We start from the raw sequence: 6987 nt of genomic DNA on the forward strand, positions 1-6987 counted from the left end.
ATTACAAACATAGAATGTAGTAAAAATTTTCATTGCAACTACACTGCACTAGGATGTGGGCAGATTCTAATGTAAATAATAGACTGTGCTTATATAGAGAATTTGAGCATCCAGAATTTTAATATGTCTGTGATCATAAAACTGATACCTTACTGATATTGAGTGACAAATACAACTTCCGATAAGTACAGAAGTTTTCCTTGTATGTTTTTAATACATATTTTATTGTAAATGTCCTGTGCAGAGTGTTTACAGTTACATATGTAAGGTAATGAGTACATTTCTTATTGAGCATTTTTACCCCCTCCTTGGTTTTTCCCCTACCATCCCTTCCCTTCACGCCTCCCAACTCTTCCCTCCAACCGCCTCCCCCGATAGAGTGTCTTGTACATCTCATTGTTGCAATGGGTCAACCTGTATACTTTCCTTGTATCTTAAATGAAGAAATGCTGATTGATTTGTGCTGATTCTACTTGTGTAGACACACCTAAGATCACTCGCCAAGTCCAAGAGATGTAATTCACATGCACATCATTTTTTGTCATTTTGGTATAATTTTGTTCTACACATTTATTGACAGGTTACAAATTATTCTCAAATTTTAATACATTAAAATACTTTCTTTTTGTCTTATTTTCTTGACCATGAAATCAGCAAGACCTCAGTCAGCATTTCTCACATAGGACTTTTCACATGAGTTTGTTAAATGTTGACCTGAGCTCCAATCTTCTGGGGACTCACTCATCTGCTTAAAAATTGATGCTGGCTGTTGGAAAAGAACTCAAGGAAGAATGCCATTTAAAGCCTTATAACTTTATTTTGTACCAGGGTATTTTCCTGCTACTTTGGTTTTTGAGAGTGTCTACAAGAACTAGCATTCCCTGGGGAGCAAGGAGACGCCATATGACGTTTACTTACTGAGATTTCCGATTGACTTGCTATCACTTGTACTGCATTTTGAAAGTCGAATGTGTCAAAACCTACCCATTTGAAGAGATAAGAGGCGATGCTGGGAAGATGGCTCAGTGGTAGAGTTCTTGCTTTGCATGCATGAGGTCTGGGTTCAATTCTTCAGCACCACATAAACAGAAAAAGCTGGAAGTGGTGCTGTGGCTCCAGTGGTAGAGCACTAGCCTCCATGTGTGCATGTGTACATGTGTGTATGTATGTGTATAGTAACATGCAAGTATACATATATAAGGGCATATAACACATATATGCATTTAAAAATAAATATACATATATAAATATATGTGTATATATTTATATCAGTTGTTCAATGATTTAATCTATAGTTCCCAGCACATTGTCATTCTCACAAAGTACATGATAAACTGCTCTGAGGTTCCGTGCTCTATGATGGGCATCCTTTGTAATCACTTCCCCCATTACCTTGTTTTTCATCCCTGAATATATTCGGGCTACTTTCCACAGGAAAGCATTGTTTTCATTACATGTATTTACTTATAATAAAAGAAAAAGGTCGTTTGTAAAAGAAAAAAAGAAAACGAACTTTTAGGTCAGAGGTTAAAAGTATCCTATCCGTTTCAATGATTCCTATGAGATAAAATTTATAACAGTAGTAAAAGTGAAAAGGAATTCCTAGATCTGTTGTTTTGCCATTTAGAATAGAAATGAATAACATCACGTCACTGTTATAACTCTTAAAGAATGCAAGGGTAACTGATGGTCGCTATCATGTTCCCACAAAACCAGTGGATTCTGAAGGATAATAGTAGACCAGCAGAAATTCTTTTTTTTTTATTGTGAAAATACTGTACAGAGGGTTTATAATTACATGGGCAAGACGGTGAGTACATTTCTTATCAAGCATTGTAGCCTCCACCTTTGTTTACCCTTCCTATCCCTTCCCATCTTTCCTCCCACCCCTCCTCCCCCCCCCAAGTTGTAAAGTTTGATTTTGACATGACAAATTGTACTTCTCATTGTTGCAACAGGTCCACCTGTATCCTTATTTAAACGACTTGTTTTTCCACTTCCCCTCCACAAATTATACCGACATCAAATATAGTGAAAGCAGGGGTTATACTGTAGGGGAGGGATATACTAGGGTGAGGTGATATCACAATGTTGTTTTGATTTGCATTTTTTTATGGTTAGGGAGGTTGAGCATTTTTTCATGTGTCTATTGGCCATCTTTCTTTCTTCTTCAGAGAAGTTTCTCCTTAAGTCATTAGCCTACTTATTTATTGGGCAGCTGTTTCTTTGAGAATTTATTGTTGGGGGATTTAATTTTTTGAGTTCCAAGTATATTTTAGATATGAGACCCTTGTCCGTTGTATGGCTAGTGAAGATCTTCTCCCAATCCGTGGGCTTTCTATTGATCTTGCTAGCTATGTCCTTTGCCATGAAGAAGCTCTGCAACTTCATGCAATCCCATTTGTCCAACCTTTCATTGATTTGTTGTGTTTCCGGGTCTCTATTCAGAAAATTTCGGCCTGAGCCAAGGAGACCTAGGGTTTCTCTTATTCCATCCTGTAATGTTTTCAGAGTGTCTGCTTTGACTCCGAGGTCTTTGATCCATTTGGAGTTGATTCTGGTGCAGGGTGATATATAAGGATCTAGCTTTAGTTTTCTACAAGTAGTTAAGCAATTTTGACAGCACCATTTACTGAAGAAGCTGTCTTTCTTCCATTCTATTTTTTTAGCTCCCTTATCAAAGATTAGATGACTATAGGTCTTTAAGTTCATTTCTGGGTTTTCAATTCTATGCCATTGGTCCTGAAGTCTGTTCTTGTGCCAGTACCAAGCTATTTTGATTACTATGGCTTTATAGTAGAGTTTGAAATTTGGTATTGATATTCCTCCAGCAGTGTTCTTTCCATTGAGGAGCGTTTTTGTTATTCGGTGTCTTTTATTGTTCCATATGAATTTTTGGATTGCCTCTTTTATTTCCTTGAAGAATGAGGTTGGAATTTTGATAGGTATCGCATTAAATTTGTAGATAGCCTTGGGAAGTATTGCCATTTTCACGATGTTAATCTTTCCAATCCAGGAGCATGGGAGTTTTTCCCATATTCTAAGTTCTGTTTTGATTTCCTTTTTCAAGTTTTTAAAGTTTCCACCATAGAAGAGCAGCAGACATGGAGCATGAAAGAGAAAGAGGAAATGGGAGAGTGAAAGGGAAAGAGAAATATCACAATACTGAAAGTGCATAACAGATAAACAAGAGCAGTATGAGAATATTCATACTGCTGTCTTTAGACTCTACATATACATTTGAAGGTATTTGATGTATGATATCCCATCAAAATGAAATATAAAGTTATTTTGTTAAAAATAAAAATGTCTCAGGAGAAATTTTAAATGCAAAAACAATCTTCATGGAAGCAAACTCTGAGCTATTTCATGACTTTGAAAAGGATAAAGTGGTTGAAGTTATTATAAATTCAGAAGTATGACAATTCACAATGATATAAAAAGGTATTCATATATCTAATAACATAACCCAAAGCAGAAAGCAAATGTTGGATAATTGATTTTTTAAAAAAACATTCTGTCAGGTGCTTGGAAGGTGGCTCAGTGTTAGAGTGCTTGCCTTGCATGCATGAGGCCCTAGATTTGATTTCTCAGCACCACATAAGCAGAAAAAGATGGAAGTGGTGTTGTGGCTCAAGTGGTAGCACTAGCCTTGAGCTGAAGGACAGCACCTAGGAAACAGAGTTCAAGTCCCATTACCAGCAAAATCAAAATATGAAACAAAACTAAACACAGTCTCTGACTTTTGTGGCCTCAACTCTTTAAAATCACTACTTCAGCCTCTGGGTAAGATTTTAGGTGTGGACATTTATCAACATTCCTAATTCAGACTCTACATGATAACTTTTTAAATAAATATTTTGTTCTTAATTTTCCTCTTCGTAAATTCACATGCACCTATAAAAAATGGTTTGGCCATCCCAGTAACCTTCTCCAAGTACTTCATAATGATGACTTACAAAAAGTTGTATTATATTACAACAAGGAAAACAATGCTACAAATAAGAAAAAACAATAATTAAATATTAATGATTAATAAAATGAAAAACAAAACAATTACCATTTTTTTCAGTATTTGAAGGGTACTACGTATTAGATTTTACTATTTTCTCATATTTCTGTACATTTAAAACTGCCTAAGATTATGATGTTCAACAAGAGTTTTATAGGCTATGAGCAGTCTTTAAAGTTACCCATTAAGATTACTATTTATGGCTCATCTCATCATTTGTATATGGCTTATATCATCATTTGTTCCTCACTAACATATAAAATAAGGAAGCCCTATATTTTTAATAGAAACTATGTAGTTAAAATTCTTAACTCTTTATTCTGCTCCTTTACACAAAGACTTTGCAACTTCTCATTAGTAAAATTTCTATAAACTCTGAAATGTACATACTTAGTAGCATATGTCTGCTACCATAAATCTTAAATACTTTATCAAAAAGTTTTATGACCTAGGGCTGGGTAGGTGGCTCAGTGGTAGAGTGCTTGCCTTGCATGCATGAAGCCCTGGGTTCGATTCCTCAGCACCACATAAGCAAAAAGAAAAAAGTTGGAACTGGCACGTTGGTTCAAGTGGTAGAGCAGTAGCTTTGAGCTGAAGAGCTGAGGGACAGCGCCCAGTCCCAGAGTTCAGGCCCCACTCCCAGACTCCCCCCCCCAAAAAAAAAATTATGTCCTGCCAAACAGTCCTAGTTTTGGCATATATAAGCAAATTCCCAAAATTAAATACGTTTAAAACATTAAAACTTTAAAAAAAACCTTAACACTTGCTTCAGTGTTCATTATGACAGGTGCCTTGTATAAAATAAATGAATTCCTCCTCTTACACATCTCTTGAAAAACAAATATCTGGAATTATTTTGTTTTTGACATGTCAGTCTTTATTCTTAAATGTGTGCTTATGTAAGAAGTACATGGTTCTAAAATTTCATGGCAATTCTTTTGAGCTTACTTTTTGTTGAATTGTCTAGTTTAAGAAAATCAATTACACTTTATATATAAAAAATGTTCTATGCTCAATTCAGCATCAAGTACTCTAACATTGGAACAATACAGAGAAGATTAGAATGGCCCCTGAGAAAGGATGACAGGCAAATTCCTGAACCATTCCATACTTTTACAACAACAGATGCTGGAGGGGATGTAGCCACAAGAGAACTGTACTGCATTCTTGGTGAGAGTGTAAACTTATTCAACCCTTTGGAAAGTACTAGGGAGGTTCCTCAAAAGACTCCACATAGAGCTCCCCTATGACACAGGAATCCCACTTTTGTGCATTTACCCAGATGATCACAAACAAGACCACACTAAAGCTACTAGCACAACTATGTTTACTGCAGCATTATTTACCATCACTAAGATCGGAAACCAACCCAGATGCCCCTCAGTAGATGAATGGATCAAGAAAATGTGGTATTTATACCAATGGAATTCTATGCCTCCATCAAAAAGAATGGCATCGCCCAGTTTGTTAGAAAATGGAAAGACTTGGAAAAAAATATTAAGTGAAGTAAGCCAGATCCAAAGAAACATAGGCCCTATGTTTTCCTTAATTTTTAATAACTATTTTATGTCTGAGATAAGCAGAAAAGGTTAAAAGCTTTGCACATATGACCAGATTAGGCAAATGAAACCCAAGATAGGAACACACGTGTGTTTTTCTCTTGCTTGTTATTGATTCTAACGTACTTATAACAGGTGATGTGTTTTTTTTTGTTTCTTTATATGTTCCTCCCTCATGCTATAACCCGTTTACACTGTATTTGAAGTTGGTGCACCCACGTCTTGTATATACGTTCATCTAATTTGGGGAGGGAAAGGAAAAAAACAAGATGCTTAAATAGGGATACAGGTTGACCCATTATAACAATGAGATGCACAAGACACTATGGTGAAAAATGAACTTTACAATTTAGGCAGGGGAAGTGTACTTAGGGAGGGGAGTGTGCTTGTAGAGGTGGGAGGGAAGGGATGGGAGGGGAACATAAAGGAGGAGGTAACAATGCATGTTAGGAAATGTACTCATTACCTTGCTCATGTAAATGTGACCCCTGTGTACAGAATTTTACAATAGAAAACATATAACATGTTCTGAGATGGAAGAGTTTATTTCCTTTATTTTACTCATATAATATTGTTAACAAAGAAATTAATGCAAAACACTAATATGAAGGTATTTTGAATGTGTGTGTGTGTGTGCAAGAGCGTGTGTTCTCATCCAATTGCATGTATGTTGGTGTGCTCAGAGTTTGAAATCAGGGCTTCAAAGTCTTGCTAGGCCTTTCCTCTCTAGATTGGTGAGCTACTATATGAGCTACATCTCCATTCCTGGCCCGTTGCTAATTCATTGAAATTTTTGAAAAATAATCCTATGAATTTATTTTTCCCTCATTGGTTTCCAACTGTTATCCACAGATCTCTAGCTTCAGTGTTGATATGGCGAATAGTTAGGATTACAGATGTGACCAACCAACGCAAGTCTTTTAGAATAATTTTAAAAGTAGAAGAAAGTTTACTTCACGGGGGCCTGTTTTATCATTTATTTTTAAAGCATTTTGGAGTGATTATATGCAATTTTTTTTCATTTTTTTGGATTCTTAACATAATAAGTGAAAATATTTAAAAGTTTTAGTACTTTTTAAAAAGGAAACAGGAACTATGGGACTGAAGAAATATTTCTCTTATAAGCTCAGCTCTGTGCATGATAACCCAATGTCACCAACACAATCTGTGTTGAAGACCAAATGTAACAGAAAACTATCACCATAGGCAATAATTGCTATGCTATTATTTCTTGGAAATATGAATATTGAATTGAGAGTGTAAGAGAATGGAGAGATTTTACCTATTTTTTGTGTATTGCTGAAAGACTTTTGGAAACTTTGACTCATTTCTTTGCTCAAAGTGTGTGTTTGAGCCATGTACTTACTGCCTTTAATTACAATTTTTCCAAACACTAAAATGGTAATAACATTAGCT

General features: G+C 35.6%; 1 non-coding gene across 1 annotated transcript; it reads left to right on the forward strand.

Annotated features, from left to right (window-relative positions):
* Positions 1–5024: 5024 nt before the first annotated feature.
* On the forward strand, positions 5025–5127 carry LOC122099688. Its single transcript, XR_006145990.1, has one exon. It is a non-coding gene; the product is annotated as a U6 spliceosomal RNA (small nuclear RNA).
* Positions 5128–6987: the final 1860 nt, after the last annotated feature.

The sequence above is a fragment of the Dipodomys spectabilis genome, unplaced genomic scaffold (assembly GCF_019054845.1).
Source record: "Dipodomys spectabilis isolate Male_0828 unplaced genomic scaffold, ASM1905484v1 ptg000529l, whole genome shotgun sequence".
Lineage (NCBI taxonomy): Eukaryota > Metazoa > Chordata > Mammalia > Rodentia > Heteromyidae > Dipodomys > Dipodomys spectabilis.